Genomic DNA, 7,672 nt, shown 5'->3' on the forward strand with positions numbered 1-7,672 from the left:
TATGTCGTACCTAGTAGCCAGAACTCACTTTTCAGCCTACTATTCAAGGCCCGATTTGCCTAATAAGCCAAGTTTTCCTGAATTAATATATTTACTATAATTTTTTTCTTATGAAATGATAAAGCAACCCTTTTCTCTATGTATGAGGTCAATTTTTTTTTATTGGAGGTAAAATTAACGTAGATATATGACCGAACCTAACCAACCCTACCTAACCTAACCTAACCTATATTTATAGGTAAGGTTAGGTTAGGTAGCCAAAAAAAGCTAGGTTAGGTTAGGTTAGGTAGGTTAGGTAGACGAAAAAACATTAATTCATGAAAACTTGGCTTATTAGGCAAATCGGGCCTTGAATAGTAGGCTGAGAAGTGCGTTCTGGCTATTAGGTACGACATATATATATATATATATATATATATATATATATATATATATATATATATATATATATATATATATATATATATATATATATATATATATATGTCGTACCTAGTAGCCAGAACTCACTTTTTGGCCTACTATGCAAGGCCCGATTTGCCTAATAAGCCAAGTTTTCCTGAATTAATATATTTTTTCTAATTTTTTTCTTATGAAATGATAAAGCTACCCATTTCATTATGTATGAGGTCAATTTTTTTTATTGGAGTTAAAATTAATGTAGATATATGACCGAACCTAACCAACCCTACCTAACCTAACCTAACCTATCTTTATAGGTTAGGTTTGGTTAGGTAGCCCAAAAAGGTAGGTTAGGTTAGGTTAGGTAGGTTAGGTAGTCGAAAAACAATTAATTCATGAAAACTTGGCTTATTAGGCAAATCGGGCCTTGCATAATAGGCTGAGAAGTGAGTTCTGGCTACTAGGTACGACATATATATATATATATATATATATATATATATATATATATGTCGTACCTAGTAGCCAGAACACACTTCTCAGCCTACTATGCAAGGCCCGATTTGCCTAATAATCCAAGTTTTCATGAATTAATGTTTTTTCGACTACCTAACCTACCTAACCTAACCTAACCTAACTTTTTCGGATACCTAACCTAACCTAACCTATAAAGATAGGTTAGGTTAGGTTAGGTAGGGTTGGTTAGGTTTGGTCATATATCTACGTTAATTTTAACTCCAATAAAAAAAAATTGATCTCATACATAATGAAATGGGTAGCTTTATCATTTCAAAAGAAAAACAATTGAGAAAATATATTAATTCATGAAAACTTGGCTTATTAGGCAAATCGGGCCTTGCATAGTAGGCTGACAAGTGCGTTCTGGCTACTAGGTACGACATATATATATATATATATATATATATATATATATATATATATATATATATATATATATATATATATATATATATATATATATATATATATATATGTCGTACCTAGTAGCCAGAACGCACTTCTCAGCCTACTATAAAAGGCCCGATTTGCCTAATAAGCCAAGTTTTCATGAATTAATTGTTTTTTGACTACCTAACCTACCTAACCTAACCTAACCTAACCTAACTTTTTCGGCTACCTTACCTAACCTAACCTATAAAGATAGGTTAGGTTAGGTTAGGTAGGGTTGGTTAGGTTCGGTCATATATCTATGTTAATTTTAACTCCAATAAAAAAAAATTGACCTCATACTTAATGAAATGGGTAGCTTTATCATTTCATAAGAAAAAAATTAGAAAATATATTAATTAAGGAAAACTTGGCTTATTAGGCAAATCGGGCCTTGCATAGTAGGCTGAGAAGTGCGTTCTGGCTTCTAGGTACGACATATATATATATATATATATATATATATATATATATATATATATATATATATATATATATATATATATATATATATATATATATATATATGTCGTACCTAGTAGCCAGAACTCACTTCTCAGCCTACTATTCAAGGCCCGATTTGCCTAATAAGCCAAGTTTTCCTGAATTAATATATTTACTATAATTTTTTTCTTATGAAATGATAAAGCAACCCTTTTCTCTATGTATGAGGTCAATTTTTTTTTATTGGAGTTAAAATTAACGTAGATATATGACCGAACCTAACCAACCCTACCTAACCTAACCTAACCTATATTTATAGGTAAGGTTAGGTTAGGTAGCCAAAAAAAGCTAGGTTAGGTTAGGTTAGGTAGGTTAGGTAGACGAAAAAACATTAATTCATGAAAACTTGGCTTATTAGGCAAATCGGGCCTTGAATAGTAGGCTGAGAAGTGCGTTCTGGCTATTAGGTACGACATATATATATATATATATATATATATATGTCGTACCTAATAGCCAGAACGCACTTCTCAGCCTACTATTCAAGGCCCGATTTGCCTAATAAGCCAAGTTTTCATGAATTAATGTTTTTTCGTCTACCTAACCTACCTAACCTAACCTAACCTAGCTTTTTTTGGCTACCTAACCTAACCTTACCTATAAATATAGGTTAGGTTAGGTTAGGTAGGGTTGGTTAGGTTCGGTCATATATCTACGTTAATTTTAACTCCAATAAAAAAAAATTGACCTCATACATAGAGAAAAGGGTTGCTTTATCATTTCATAAGAAAAAAATTATAGTAAATATATTAATTCATGAAAACTTGGCTTATTAGGCAAATCGGGCCTTGAATAGTAGGCTGAGAAGTGAGTTCTGGCTACTAGGTACGACATATATATATATATATATATATATATATATATATATATATATATATATATATATATATATATATATATATATATATATATGTCGTACCTAGTAGCCAGAACGCACTTCTGAGCCTAATATGCAAGACCAAATTTGCCTAATAAGCCAAGTTTTCCTGAATTAATATATTTTCTCTAAATTTTTTCTTATGAAATGATAAAGCTACCCATTTCATTATGTATGAGGTCAATTTTTTTTATTGGAGTTAAAATTAACGTAGATATATGACCGAACCTAACCAACCCTACCTAACCTAACCTAACCTATCTTTATAGGTTAGGTTGGGTTAGGTAGCCGAAAAAGTTAGGTTAGGTTAGGTTAGGTAGGTTAGGTAGTCGAAAAACAATTAATTCATGAAAACTTGGCTTACTAGGCAAATTTGGCCTTGCATAGTAGGCTGAGAAGTGAGTTCTGGCTACTAGGTACGACATATGTCTATATATATATATATATATATATATATATATATATATATATATATATATATACATACATACATACATACATACATACATACATACATACATACATACATACATACATACATACATACATACATACATACATACATACATACATTTAGCTGAATCTTAAATGACTCTATTCGTGTCCTGTGCAGTGGTGAAGAGTAAAACGTTGCATTTACAAATTTGTAAACTAAATTATGAATAATATCTGATGTAGTACATTGTAAGCTCGTGAAATATACGTGTTTAAATGTACAATTTAGACCTGTTGTCTTATGTATGATCCTCTGTCCTGTGTGTTCACCTAGTTGCATTCACCTAGTTGTGCTTGCGGGGGTTGAGCTCTGGCTCTTTCGGCCCGCCTCTCAATCTCTCAACTGTCACTACTAATTTTTTTTCAGTGAATGCGAGCAGCATCCTCACTCTAATTACTCCGCGTAGGCAAAAAAGCATATTAATGTTGCCGATAAAAAAATAATACAAACTACAAGGTGTACTATTGACTATCAACAGGATTCAGCCAGAGAAACAGGAACCTATTTACTGCTAGATAAATAGATGCATGAGGTAAAAGGAAACGCTGCCAATTTCTTTCCGTTCAGGCCAGGACTCGAACCCTGAACCTTCGGCTGAAAATCCAACTCGTCCAACGCTTGATGTCGGAGGTCTCTTGGTTACTATCTAGTTATCTCTCACTGTTTATCTCTCTCTCTCTCTCTCTCTCTCTCTCTCTATCTCTTTGTCTCTCTCTCTCTCTCTCTCACACACACACACACATACACATACACACACACACACACACACACACACACACACACACACACACACACACACACACACACACACACACACACACACACACACACACACACACACACACACACACACACACACACACACTCACACACAGATGTAGTCTATTAGTTTATTTCAGTTTCTGACTCTTAAAAATACCCCTCTGGTCTCTTGTGCATTATTCTCTGCCATGTTCTTCACTTCATCTGCAAGCCAAATGACCTCCCTCGTAGCGGTGGAAGTCAACCCCCGCTGGTCCGCGCTCACCCCCCCCTCTCACTCTTCCTTAATATATTCCTTCTCTTCACTCCTCGCCTCTTTCCCTCCTTACCGTCCACTCCTCTTCTTTTTCCTTCACTCCTCTCCTCCCTTGTGGCGCTTTATGAATTATATTTATTTTTAATCTTTGACTCCGATTCTGTACATCTGCACTCCGGTCTCTGTTCCTTCATGCTAAGGAACAGTGCTATCTAGCGCAGTGGCTTCACTTGTAGAACGTTTTCTGACTTACAATTGTATATAACGTTGGGCGCGACTGGTTACCTTGTGTTGGTTCTGAGAATCAGAGTCTCTCGCGGCCCGGACTCTGGCTAGGCTATATGGTTGGAAATCTGATCAACCAGGATGTTTGATATATCTACTAGCAGCCTGACGGATGAATCACAGCCTGTTTGATCATGTATCCTTTGGAGGTGTTTATCAAGTTGTCTTTTCAACACGCTTAGAGGTCAGCTAGGTTTCCTTACTTTTAGAGGTGAAAATATTAAAAAGCCTTGGGAATCCTTCATATTGACAGAATTATCTCTCTACCTATTGCACCTTTTTTTTTTTTCAACGGTGTTATTGTGCACTTCCTGCCATGCCTCTTAGTCTCATGTGGAGATCTTTCAGTGTGCAAATTTGGATCCAGTCCCTCTATATTTTCCAAGTGTAAATGTTTGCGTGTGTCTCCCGCCTGGTCTGCAAGAAATACAGATTTGTAAATTTTATGTGGTCCCAATAATTTGTATACAATTTCTCCAGTATTGAACGGTGCTGTTAGAAAGCAACAATATTCCACCCAAGAGAGCACAAGTGTCTTAATAAGAACATAAGAATATAGGTATCTGCAGAAAGCCTATTGGACCCATACGAGGCAGCTTCTATTTATAACCACCCAATCCCACTCATATACATGTCCAACCCACGCTTGAAACAATCAAGAAGACTCCACCTCCCCCACGCCATGTGGCAACTGGTTCTACAAATCAACAACCCTGTTACCGAACCAGTATTTACCCAGGTCTTTCTGAAATCTAGACTTATCCATTTTATACCCATTGTTTCGTGTTCTGTCCTGTACTGATACTTTTAATTCCTTATTAATATCTCTTTTGTTATGTACATTCATCCACTTGTAAACCTCTATCATATCACCCCTAACTCTTCGCCTTTCCATTGAATGCAATTTAAACTTTGTTAATCTTTCTTCATATGACAGGTTTCTAATTTGAGCAATTAACCTTGTCATCCTACTCTGGACACGTTCAAGTGAATTTATTTCCATTCTATAGTACGGCGACTGAAATTGAACTGCATAACCTAAATGAGGCCTAACCAGAGCAAGATATAGCTGAAGAACAACACCAGGTGTCTTGTTACTAACGCTTCGATTAATAAATCCCAGTGTCTTATTTGCCTTATTACGAACATTTATGCATTGATTTTTTTGCTTTTAAATTCTTACTAACCATAACTCCCAGATCCCTTTCGCAATCTCTACTGCATCTAGCTCGTATTTTGTAACTCTATCATCACTACCCAGCCTCAAAACCTTATATTTGTCAGCATTATACTGCATCTGCCAATCTTTTGACCATTTCAAAACCCTATTTAGATCGCATTGAAGTGATAGTGAGTCTTTTTCCGTGTTTATTTCCTTCCCGATTTTTGTATCATCGGCAAATTTGCATATGTAGCTGTTCAAACCTGAATCTTTATCATTTATATATATTATGAATAACAGAGGGGCCCAGGACAGAGCCTTGAGGCACTCCACCTACAACATTTTCCCACTCTGACTTAACCCCATTTATACTAACTCTCTGTTTCCTTTGGAATAGCCATGCCCTAATCCCACTTAATATAACACTCCAAATACCATGAGCCTCTATCATGGTAAACCTCTATCTTCCTCCTATGCCGGTAATAGCACCATGGTCACACTCATCGAAAGCTTCCGCGAAATCTGTGTATATTATATCAGCATTCTTCTTGTCTTCCATGGCAGCTAAGGCCATGTCATAGTGATCTAGCATTTGTGATAGGCAGGAGCACCCTGCTCTGAACCCATGTTGTCCAGGGTTCTGTAGACACTGTGATTCCATATGTTTTGTGATCTTATTTCTTGGCACGCTTTCAAAGATGTTTATGATGTACATTGTTAGAGCTATCGATCAATAATTTTTTGCTTCTGCTTTATTCCCTCCTGTATGGAGTGCTGCTATCTCTGCTGGTTTGCGTATGTCGGGGATAACACCATTATCAAGGTTCTATAATGATCAGATCACACACTAAAAGGTGAAGGGACGACGTCGTTTCGGCCCGTCCTTGGACCATTCTCAAGTCGATTGAGAATGGTCCAATCGACTTGAGAATGGTCCAGGACGGACCGAAACGTCGTCGTCCCTTCACCTTCTAGTGTGTGGTCTGGTCAACATATTTCAGCCACGCTATTGTGACTCATTGTCTGCATCAAGGTTCTATCTCCAAATAAGGTTCTATTTCGAAATACTGTTCACGTTCTGTGCTAGTGGTATTTTTGGAGTTATTGATGAATATGAAATTCCATGAATCTGGGCTTGGTGTAGAGTGCATAACCATACCGACTGTAGTCATGAGAGTTTAGGGTGACCTTTGATATATGATTTGTCGAGGGTAACACATTCAAGAGTAATTCGTTTGGATTATCGATCTTCAGTTTATTCGGGTACACTATCTTTAGTATTTTGTTAATTTCCTGGTTGTCACATGTAAGAGTTCCATCTCTCTTGCACAAGGCCTGAATGCTAGATGTGTAGTTTTTCTTACAGATTGTGCATAAAACATAGAAGTATTTTGGATTCCAGTCTTTTTCTCTGATGGCCTTTTACTCTCATTGCACGAACTGCATTTTATTCACTTGCATCTGTTGCTCAGTCGTTTTTGTTTCTCTGCATAACCTTCCTTGTCGCTCTTGGGATAGGGCTTTCCCAAAGTTCAAGGTTCAAGGTATTAAGGTTCAAGCTGTTCCGCGATTTGCTTTATTCATTTATGGAGGGAACATAATGATCTTCCCAATTTAAATATTTTTATCTTTTTGTTTAATGGTATTTAAGCTTATTTTTAGTTCTATTGTGCCTTTTTTCTTAGTGATATTTAAGCTTATTTCTAGTTCTATTGGGCTTTTATTGTGGTATTAAAACTTATTTCTAGTTCAATTGTGCCTTTTTTTAGAGGCACTGATTTAGGTTTACATTAACTAGCTATTCTTCCCAGCCTATTTCTGGGAGATATTGGTTCATTAGTTCCCAGTTAATCTGTTTTTTTATTTAAATTTAATTTGCTGAATTATCTTCCTCGTGGATATGAGACTAGGTGCATAGGTCTATTGTTTATCCTTGTCTGAACTTCGATTTGATTGTGATCTAAGTAACATGTATTTGTA

The sequence above is a fragment of the Procambarus clarkii genome, chromosome 1 (genome assembly GCF_040958095.1).
Source record: "Procambarus clarkii isolate CNS0578487 chromosome 1, FALCON_Pclarkii_2.0, whole genome shotgun sequence".
NCBI lineage: Eukaryota > Metazoa > Arthropoda > Malacostraca > Decapoda > Cambaridae > Procambarus > Procambarus clarkii.